General features: G+C 54.7%; 1 pseudogene; it reads left to right on the top strand.

The window, feature by feature from the left end:
* The first annotated feature begins 10,488 nt into the window (after positions 1-10,488).
* On the top strand, positions 10,489-11,426 carry LOC147987215 (uncharacterized; annotated as a pseudogene).
* The last annotated feature ends 250 nt before the right edge of the window (positions 11,427-11,676 follow it).

The following is an 11,676-nucleotide window of genomic DNA, read 5'->3' as shown; positions in this document are numbered from 1 at the left end:
TTATTATTCATGCTAGAATTGTATTAACCGGAAACATAATACATGTGTGAATACATAGACAAACAAAGTGTCACTAGTATGCCTCTACTTGACTAGCTCGTTAATCAAAGATGGTTATGTTTCCTAACCATGAACAATAAGTTGTTATTTGATTAACGAGGTCACACCATTAGTTGAATGATCTGATTAACATGACCCAGTCCATTAGCTTAGCACCCGATCGTTTAGTATGTTGCTATTGCTTTCTTCATGACTTATACATGTTCCTATAACTATGAGATTATGCAACTCCCGTTTACCGGAGGAACACTTTGGGTACTACGAAACGTCACAACGTAAGTGGGTGATTACAAAGGAGTACTACAGGTGTCTCCAAAGGTACATGTTGGGTTGGCATATTTCGAGATTAGGTTTTGTCACTCCGATTGTCGGAGAGGTATCTCTGGGCCCTCTCGGTAATGCACATCACATAAGCCTTGCAAGCATTGCAACTAATGAGTTAGTTGCGAGATGATATATTACAAAACGAGTAAAGAGACTTGCCAGTAACGAGATTGAACTAAGTATTGGATACCGACGATCGAATCTCGGGCAAGTAACATACCGATGACAAAGGGAACAACGTATGTTGTTATGCGGTCTGACCGATAAAGATCTTCGTAGAATATGTAGGAGCCAATATGGGCATCCAGGTCCCGCTATTGGTTATTGACTGGAGACGTGTCTTGGTCATGTCTACATTGTTCTCGAACCCGTAGGGTCCGCACGCTTAAGGTTATGATGACAGTTATATTATGAGTTTATGCATTTTGATGTACCGAAGGTTGTTCGGAGCCCCGGATGTGATCACGGACATGACGAGGAGTCTCGAACTGGTCGAGACGTAAAGATTGATATATTGGAAGCCTATGTTTGGATATCGGAAGTGTTCCGGGTGAAATCGGGATTTTAGCGGAGTACCGGGAGGTTACCGGAACCCCCCGGAAGCCATATGGGCCTTATTGGGCTTTAGTGGAAAGGTTAAAGGGGCTGCCCATGGTGGGCTGCACGCCTCCCCCCTCCCCTAGTCCTATTAGGACTAGGAGAGGTGGCCGGCCCCCCTCTCTCTCTTTCCCCCTCGGGGATTCCTAGTCCAGCTAGGATTGGGGGGGGGAGTCCTACTCCCGGTAGGAGTAGGACTCCTCCTGCGCCCTCCTCCTGGCCGGCGGCCCCCTCCCCCTTGGCTCCTTTATATACTGAGGCAGAGGCACCCCAGAAACACACAAGTTGATCCACGTGATCTATTCCTTAGCCGTGTGCGGCGCCCCCAGCCACCATAGTCCTCGATAATATTGTAGCGGTGCTTAGGCGAAGCCCTGCAGCAGTAGTACATCAAGATCGTCACCACGCCATCGTGCTGACGGAACTCTTCCCCGACACTTTGCTGGATCAGAGTCCGGGGATCGTCATCGAGCTGAACGTGTGCTCGAACTCGGAGGTGCCGTAGTTTCGGTGCTTGATCGGTCGGATCGGGAAGACGTACGACTACTTCCTCTACATTGCGTCAACGCTTCCGCAGTCGGTCTGCGTGGGTACATAGACAACACTCTCCCCTCTCGTTGCTATGCATCACCATGATCTTGCGTGTGCGTAGGAAATTTTTGAAATTACTACGTTCCCCAACAGGAGGACGGCGGCACGACGCGGGTCAGGGCGGGGACGACGGCGGCGCGGCACGGGGAGAGGGTGGCGGCGGCGGTTGGGGGAGAGAAACGAGTCGAGGAGAGGAGACGTGCAGCGAGTGGAGGAGAGGAGGGCGTGGAGCGACTGGATAAGGTTGGACCTAAGCCGACGGCCTAGCCGTCGGCATAGGCTTGGTACCACCTGCCAGCGACCGAGCCGAGTGGATAAGGTATGAGATATGCCGACGGCCTAGCCGTCGGCATAGGTACTTTGCATTTTTTTTATTACGGCATTTTTTAAATTTTTTTACGGCATATTTGTTTTTTATAAATTCAATTATTATTATTATTCAGTTTGTCGTGTGTAACCTGTGGTGGCCCTTTCCCCCCTTCGTGAGATGGCGGCAGCGATGCCTGTGAGGGTGGCACACCCCGGAGCCGCGGGGAGGGTGGCGGCGGCTAACGCCCGGCACGCGTCTCCGGGGTGTGCTCCCCTCACGGACGGCGCCGCCGCCGGCACCTGGAGGGGGGAAACGGACGCGTCGGGTCTACACGGAGGGGATCTTGCCGTGGGTCTGCCCCGGATGTTGCTCCAAAGTGTTCCTATGGGCTGACCTAACACAACCGGATGCATACGTCCACTGCTCAAAGCCCGTCCGTGCAAAGTCAAAGGGGTAGATCCCGTGGTCAAACGCTACAGGGTTAGCCGGGACGGGGGCCCTGGGGGGTAGCAATGCCACCCGAGCGTCGCACCGGGCCCTCATACATGAGGGGTGGTGTGGTGGCATGTCCGAAGAGGCAGCACGCGTCTCCGGGGTGTGCCCCCCCCCCTCACGGACGGCGATGACACGGTAGTAGACATTCTGCGGTAATGATGCGGCGTGAATATTATTAAATACTCGGAGCGCGATAAAATCAAGAGTTTTTTACGACATGGGCACATGTGCTGTAGGACTGATGGTAATTTTTCATAATTGTTCATGATGGAGTACTACCTGAACAATTCCCTCTTACGCGGATTGCTCTTCGCGTGTCTACGACTGTGTCCGGCGGCCTCCGGGGGCTAGCATGCCACCAAATCTTGCGTAGGCGGCCTCTCATAAGTCTGGAAGTGTTGTGGCGGGTGCAAACGCCCGGCACGCGTCTCCGGGGTGTGCCCCCCCCTACTCAAGGATGGCGCCGCCGCCGGCACCTGGAGGGGGGGAACGGACGCGTCGGGTCTACACGGAGGGGATCTTGCCGTGGGTCTGGCCCGTATGTAGCTCCAAAGTGTTCCTATGGGCTGACCTAACACAACCGGGTGGATACGCCCACTGCTCAAAGCCCGTCCGTGCAAAGTCAAAGGGGTAGATCCCGTGGTCAAACGCTACAGGGTTAGGCGGGACGGGGGTCCTCGGGGGGGGTAGCAATGCCACCCGAGCGTCGCACCGGGCCCTCATACATGCGGGTGGTGTGGTGGCATATCCAAAGAGGCGGCACGCGTCTCCGAGGTGTGCCCCCCCCTCACGGACGGCGATGACACGGTAGTAGACGTTCTGCGGTAACGATGTGGCGTGAATATTATTAAATACTCGGAAGTCGATAAAATCATGAGTTTTTTACACGACGTGGGCACATGTGCTGTAGGACTGATGGTAATTTTTCATGATTGTTCATGATGGAGTAGTATCTGAACAATTCCCTCTTACGCGGATTGCTCTTCGCGTGTCTACGACTGTGGCCGGCGGCCTCCGGGGGCTAGCATGCCACCAAATCTTGCGTAGGCGGCCTCTCACAAGTCTGGAAGTGTTGTGGCGGGTGCAAACGCCTGGCACGTGTCTCCGGGGTGTGCCCCCCCTCACGGACGGCGCCGCAGCCGGCACCTGGAGGGGGGAACGGACGCGTCGGGTCTACACGGAGGGGATCTTGCCGTGGGTCTGGCCCGGATGTTGCTTCAAAGTGTTCCTATGGGCTGACCTAACACAACCGGGTGGATACGTCCACTGCTCAAAGCCCGTCCGTGCAAAGGCAAAGGGGTAGATCCCATGGTCAAACGCTACAGGGTTAGGCGGGACGGGGGCCCTGGGGGGTAGCAATGCCACCTGAGCGTCGCACCAGGCCCTCATACATGCGGGGTGGTGTGGTGGCATGTCCAAAGAGGCGGCACGCGTCTCCGGGGTTTGCCCCCCCTCACGGACGGCGATGACACGGTAGTAGACCTTCTGCGGTAATGATGCGGCGTGAATATTATTAAATACTCAGAGCACGATAAAATCATGAGTTTTTTACACGACGTGGGCACATGTGCTGTAGGACTGATGGTAATTTTTCATAATTGTTATTGATGGAGTAGTATCTGAACAATTCCCTCTTACGTGGATTGCTCTTCGCGTGTCTACGACTGTGGCCGGCGGCCTCCGGGGGCTAGCATGCCACCAAATCTTGCGTAGGCGGCCTCTCACAAGTCTGGAAGTGTTGTGGTGGGTGCAAACTCCCGGCACGCGTTTCCAGGGTGTGCCCCACCCCCTCACTTACGGCGCCGTCGCCGGCACCTGTAGGGGGGGGGAACGGACGCGTCGGGTCTACCCGAAGGGGATCTTGCCGTGGGTCTGGCCTGGATGTTGCTCCAAAGTGTTCCTATGGGCTGACCTAACACAACCGGGTGGATACGTCCACTGCTCAAAGCCCGTCCATGCAAAGTCAAAGGGGTAGATCCCGTGGTCAAACGCTACAGGGTTAGCCGGGACGGGGGCCCTGGGGGGTAGCAATGCCACCCGAGCGTCGCACCGGGCCCTCATACATGAGGGGTGGTGTGGTGGCATGTCCGAAGAGGCAGCACGCGTCTCCGGGGTGTGCCCCCCCCCTCACGGACGGCGATGACACGGTAGTAGACATTCTGCGGTAATGATGCGGCGTGAATATTATTAAATACTCGGAGCGCGATAAAATCAAGAGTTTTTTACGACATGGGCACATGTGCTGTAGGACTGATGGTAATTTTTCATAATTGTTCATGATGGAGTACTACCTGAACAATTCCCTCTTACGCGCATTGCTCTTCGCGTGTCTACGACTGTGGCCGGCGGCCTCCGGGGGCTAGCATGCCACCAAATCTTGCGTAGGCGGCCTCTCATAAGTCTGGAAGTGTTGTGGCGGGTGCAAACGCCCGGCACGCGTCTCCGGGGTGTGCCCCCCCCCTACTCAAGGATGGCGCCGCCGCCGGCACCTGGAGGGGGGGAACGGACGCGTCGGGTCTACACGGAGGGGATCTTGCCGTGGGTCTGGCCCGTATGTAGCTCCAAAGTGTTCCTATGGGCTGACCTAACACAACCGGGTGGATACGCCCACTGCTCAAAGCCCGTCCGTGCAAAGTCAAAGGGGTAGATCCCGTGGTCAAACGCTACAGGGTTAGGCGGGACGGGGGTCCTCGGGGGGGTAGCAATGCCACCCGAGCGTCGCACCGGGCCCTCATACATGCGGGTGGTGTGGTGGCATATCCAAAGAGGCGGCACGCGTCTCCGAGGTGTGCCCCCCCCCTCACGGACGGCGATGACACGGTAGTAGACGTTCTGCGGTAACGATGTGGCGTGAATATTATTAAATACTCGGAAGTCGATAAAATCATGAGTTTTTTAGACGACGTGGGCACATGTGCTGTAGGACTGATGGTAATTTTTCATGATTGTTCATGATGGAGTACTACCTGAACAATTCCCTCTTACGCGCATTGCTCTTCGCGTGTCTACGACTGTGGCCGGCGGCCTCCGGGGGCTAGCATGCCACCAAATCTTGCGTAGGCGGCCTCTCACAAGTCTGGAAGTGTTGTGGCGGGTGCAAACGCCTGGCACGTGTCTCCGGGGTGTGCCCCCCCTCACGGACGGCGCCGCAGCCGGCACCTGGAGGGGGGAACGGACGCGTCGGGTCTACACGGAGGGGATCTTGCCGTGGGTCTGGCCCGGATGTTGCTTCAAAGTGTTCCTATGGGCTGACCTAACACAACCGGGTGGATACGTCCACTGCTCAAAGCCCGTCCGTGCAAAGGCAAAGGGGTAGATCCCGTGGTCAAACGCTACAGGGTTAGGCGGGACGGGGGCCCTGGGGGGTAGCAATGCCACCTGAGCGTCGCACCAGGCCCTCATACATGCGGGGTGGTGTGGTGGCATGTCCAAAGAGGCGGCACGCGTCTCCGGGGTTTGCCCCCCCTCACGGACGGCGATGACACGGTAGTAGACCTTCTGCGGTAATGATGCGGCGTGAATATTATTAAATACTCAGAGCACGATAAAATCATGAGTTTTTTACACGACGTGGGCACATGTGCTGTAGGACTGATGGTAATTTTTCATAATTGTTATTGATGGAGTAGTATCTGAACAATTCCCTCTTACGTGGATTGCTCTTCGCGTGTCTACGACTGTGGCCGGCGGCCTCCGGGGGCTAGCATGCCACCAAATCTTGCGTAGGCGGCCTCTCACAAGTCTGGAAGTGTTGTGGTGGGTGCAAACTCCCGGCACGCGTTTCCAGGGTGTGCCCCACCCCCTCACTTACGGCGTCGTCGCCGGCACCTATAGGGGGGGGGGGAACGGACGCGTCGGGTCTACCCGAAGGGGATCTTGCCGTGGGTCTGGCCTGGATGTTGCTCCAAAGTGTTCCTATGGGCTGACCTAACACAACCGGGTGGATACGTCCACTGCTCAAAGCCCGTCCATGCAAAGTCAAAGGGGTAGATCCCGTGGTCAAACGCTACTGGGTTGGGTGGGACGGGGGGCCTGGGGGGTAGCAATGCCACCAGAGCGTCGCACCAGGCCCTCGTACATGCGGGGTGGTGTGGTGGCATGTCTGAAGAGGCGGCACGCGTCTCTGGGGTTTGCCCCCCCCCCCCTCACGGACGGCGATGACACGGTAGTAGACGTTCTGCGGTAATGATGTGGCGTGAATATTATTAAATACTCGGAGCACGATAAAATCATGAGTTTTTTACACGACGTGGGCACATGTGTTGTAGGACTGATGGTAATTTTTCATAATTGTTAGTGATGGAGTAGTATCTGAACAATTCCCTCTTACGCGGATTGCTCTTCGCGTGTCTACGACTGTGGCCGGCGGCCTCCGGGGGCTAGCATGCCGCCAAATCTTGCGTAGGCGGCCTCTCACAAGTCAGGAAGTGTTGTGGCGGGTGCAAACGCCCGGAACGCGTCTCCGGGGTGTGCCCCCCCCCCACCCCCTCACATACGGCGCCGTCACCGGCACCTGGAGGGGGGGAACGGACGCGTCGGGTTTCCACGAAGGGGATCTTGCCGTGGGTCTGGCCCGGATGTTGCTCCAAAGTGTTCCTATGGGCTGACCTAACACAACCGGGTGGATACGTCCACTGCTCAAAGCCCGTCCGTGCAAAGACAAAGGCGTAGATCCCGTGGTGAAATGCTACAGGGTTAGGCGGGACGGGGCCCTGGGGGGTAGCAATGCCACCCGAGCATCGCACCGGGCCCTCATACATGCGGGGTGGTGTGGTGGCATGTCCGAAGAGGTGGCATGCGTCTCCGGGGTTAGGCCCCCCCTCACGGACGCGATGACACGGTAGTAGATGTTCTGCGGTAACGATGCGGCGTGAATATTATTAAATATTCAGAGCGCGATAAAATCATGAGTTTTTTACACGACATGGGCACATGTGCTGTAGGACTGATGGTAATTTTTCGTAATTGTTCGTGATGGAGTAGTATCTGAACAATTCCCTCTTACGCGGATTGCTCTTCGCGTGTCTACGACTGTGGCCGGCGGCCTCCAGGGGCTAGCATGCCACCAAATCTTGCGTAGGCGGCCTCTCACAAGTCTGGAAGTGTTGTGGCGGGTGCAAACGCCCGGCACGCGTCTCCGGGGTGTGCCCCCCCTCACGAACGGCGCCGCCGCCGGCACCTGGAGGGGGGAAACGGACGCGTCGGGTCTACACGGAGGGGATCTTGCCGTGGGTCTGGTCCGGGTGTTGCTCCAAAGTGTTCTTATGGGCTGACCTAACACAACCGGGTGGATACGTCCACTGCTCTAAGCCCGTCCGTGCAAAGTCAAAGGGGTAGATCCCGTGGTCATGACGCTACAGGGTTAGGTGGGACGGGGGCCCTGGGGGGGTAGCAATGCCACCCGAGCATCGCACCGGGCCCTCATAGATGCGGGGTGGTGTGGTGGCATGTCCGAAGAGGCGGCACGCATCTCCGGGGTTTGGCCCCCAGCAAGTGACGGCGGCACTGCCTTGCGTGCCGAGGGGCACAGCGCGGAGCCCCAAGACGGGCGTCTACGCATGCCTGAACACTTTCACATATGCATCGGGACCCGTGCGATGTTTCGGTGACATAGCTACATCCCGAATCCCCCCACCAACCAGAATTCCCTCTGTGTCGACAGTTTCCCCCCTCCGTGACACGGCGATAGCGACGTTCGTAACGGGGGGCAATCGATATACCATCGGGGTATGTTTATTTAGATAAGGTATAATTATCTTATGCAAAAACAAAACTAAAATAAAGTAAAATAAAAATATAAAGTAAAATAAATGTATGCCGACGGCAACGCCGTCGGCATATCTGCACACACTCGGAGGTTGTCCCACGGATCGATGACGTGGCATGGCACACGGATCGATGACGTGGAAGAGGGGCCTATGCCGACAGCAAGGCCGTCGGCATATCTATGCACACACGGAGGTTGTCCCACGGATCAATGACGTGGCATGGCACACGGATAGATGACGTGGCAGAGGGGCCTATGCCGACGGCTATGCCGTAGGCATACCTCTGCCACAGATATGCCGACGGCCGCCGTTACCTCCCGTCGGCGTAGGTTCAACGCCGTCAAATGGTCAGCGCTGACCGGGCAGGTGGGCCCGGGCTATGCCGATGGCCGCGCCTATGCCGACAGGCCCCGTAGGCGTATCTCGGGCGGTCCCGACGGCCTCGTCTATGCCGACGGGGATATGTGCCGACGGCTTTTCTACGCCTACGGCCTATCCTTGGCCGTCGGCATAGGTCCATCTATGCCGACGGGGGCAACCCAAGATTTTCTGGTAGTGTTTCGTCATCCTGATAGCCACTACAGGATTTATTTCTTCCTTCTCATGCTTGAAGCGATTACGCGAGTGCCATATGGACCACATAATGGTTATAATCTTTGTTCTTTCTGAATCTGAAAACCTGGGATCACACAATATGTCCCTTGCACACGAGCTAGGATGTAGCCTGGGTAACCGAAGATCAAACCAAGCATAAGTTTCCTTCCAGAAACGTTTGGCATGTGAGCATGAAATCAATGCGTGATGGAGATCTTCATCCATGGCAAGGCAAATATTGCATCTGCTTACTTCTCAAAGTGTATTCATCAGGAAGAATTCCACGGAGAACTCTTCACCAAAACACTCTGACTTTGGGCACCACATTGAATTTCCAGAGGGCTTTCCACATCTGTTCGCTGTTCCGTGAGGTCCCGGTAGCCGCCCCTTCCTCTAGAGCAGATCGCTCTTTTTGAGTCACTAGAGCACGGTACGCCATCTTCACAGAATAGTTGCCCGATCGATCGAACGCCCAAGCGAAGAAATCTTTCCCACCACCATGGCGTAGCGGGATATTCAGAATGGCCTCAGCGTCGGGTGCAGTAAATGTGTCCTTGATTAGCTGCTGCCGCCAAGTCCAGTTCTCAGTATCTATCAAGTCTGAGACTCGATCAACTAAAGTATGAGCTGGTTTTACCAAAGGGGACATGGAGATCGTCCCTGGTATCCACTTATCAGACCACACTGAGATGGAAGCTCCATCTCCCACTCGCTTCAATAAGCCAACCTTTAGAGTCTCCCTGCCTGCTATAATTGCACGCCAAGTCACCGAAGCGGTCTTAGGTGCAGTAGCTTGCATAAAATCACACTTAGGGAAATAGCGCCCTTTGAGGACATGGGAGCAGAGTGAGTCTGGCTTTGTCATTAGCTGGAAGCCATGCTTGCCCAAGAGAGCAAGGTTAAATTGTTTCATGTCACGGGAATAAATTGACCATGGGATTCTAAAAAAAACATAGAAGGAGATGATAAAATTCTAGGAGACTTGTCTCTAGCAAGTCATGCTACAACTTTTTTTTGCGGGGTATGTCACGCTACAACTTGGCCCCATCTATCAATAAAGAGTTTCTATGCTAAATGCTTATAAATTCTAATGACAGGTGGTATTGAATTAGGGATTGTCTAGGGCATATCTAGATGTGCATAGTTATTGCACATCTAAGTGACACAATCAAGTATGAAAAGGAAAAGAAAAACAAAGCAAAAAAAATCCCACACGAATCTCCGCATAATACCGATGACATAGGACTTAGATGTGCAATATTTATGACACATCTAGATATGATTTAGCAATTTTTTTAAGTTATTCAGTTTTTACTTTTTAAGTACGTTCCTGCATAACAGATTCAGTCATTCTCTTCTTTTTATTGTTTACTTTCAAGAATCTAAATATGCAGTTGTACGTCTTCCCCTTGGCCAATCCCCACCGTTAGATCTGGAATGAACGTCAAATAAAGGGGGGAAAGCCACCTGGTCTCTTTCCCATCCTATCCCAGCCACTGCCGCCGCCGCCGTCGCCGTCGTCGTCGTCCCCGCTGCAACCGCCACCTTTGATTCGGCGGAATTGGAGGGGAAGACAATTGGACCTGGCCGCCACAGGTATTAGTCCTTATTTCTCTTGCCCGTTGGTGGTTTGTCTTTTATTTCCCTGGTCGATCCTCTTTGCTTTCGTGGAAGGGAAGTGCATGGTTCTGGGGCATATCATTCATCATCTAATTCGTGATCTTTCTTTGTTGGTAGGATTGGTGAGCAATGAAGGCGCGGAAGTTCATGAATGTTGTGGTGCAGAGGTATGGCAGTGGCAGAACCTGGTATACGGTGAGTCGAATCAAGGCCAGCGAGCATCTCTTCTACGGGTCCACGGTGGAAGCACGGGCGGCAGCAAAATCCAAGGTCAATATGGATTGGCCATCACCAGGCGTGGTGCCACCATGGATGGAGACCGTCTCGTCGATTGCTCCGCCCAGGCTCAGGTTCGAACGGTCCATCCCAGACAAGGAAAGAACGGATTTCCTGCCCTTCCATGAACGAGGCAGCCGTGTTGCTAGCAAGATCCTCTACGTGGATGCTGCTGGCCACGCCGTCTTATACGACATGGACGCCGGCTCCCTCCAGCCAATTCCACACCTCAACAGTCCCAGGGGAAGTAGGCCCATCAGCTTCTCCGCCACTAATCGTGAAGCCTCCGACCCCGAGCGTGCTGATGTCTTCTACGTCATGGGGAGGTTCCCTTCCAGCTACGACCCCTACAACTTCGAGGTACTCATGTACAGTGACCCTTCCAATGGCAGGACGATGAAAGGCTGGAACTGGCTCAAGCTACCATCACCGCCTGCCTATGCTGACAATTGCATTGTCAATTCCATGCGCTGCTTGACGTTGAAGGTGACATGATTCTTGTTGTCTCCTCTGGAGAAGAAAGCCTTGGCACCTACTGCTTCAACACGGCCAGTCGCAAGTGGTTCAAGGCTGGCTCCTGGATGCTGCCATTCTTAGATCGTGCTGTGCACGTACCAGAGCTCAACAACCTCGTGTTTGGCATTGCCAACAATGTAGATGAACACTACCCCTTTGCCAGAACACTACCCCATTCTTGTTTCTTTTTTTCCACTTCCAATTCCAATATGCGTGGAGGCATAGCATGCATGGACGCCGGAGAGGCCAAGGAACCTGTCAGCCATGTGGCATAGATCGTCACCTCGCCTCTCGCTGCCATAGACGCTACAAGCAAGATTTTCTTGGCCTGGGCAACAATGGCAAAGGGAATGATAAGCAGGCTGTAGCCGCTATGACGGGTCATGAGCACGGGCGCACTTCGTCCAACTTCCTTGATCCTGCGTGGTATATGGATATAGGAGCAACGAGTCATCTCACTAGCGAGATGGGCAAGCTCTCCATTCAAGAACCATATCGTGGCCATGATCAGGTGCACACTGACAA

Source organism: Triticum urartu, chromosome 2A (assembly GCF_056163025.1).
Source record: "Triticum urartu cultivar PI428250 chromosome 2A, HENAU_Tu73, whole genome shotgun sequence".
NCBI classification, from domain to species: domain Eukaryota; kingdom Viridiplantae; phylum Streptophyta; class Magnoliopsida; order Poales; family Poaceae; genus Triticum; species Triticum urartu.
Note: the sequence above shows the minus strand (reverse complement) of the source record. Positions and strands in the feature narration are given on the sequence as shown.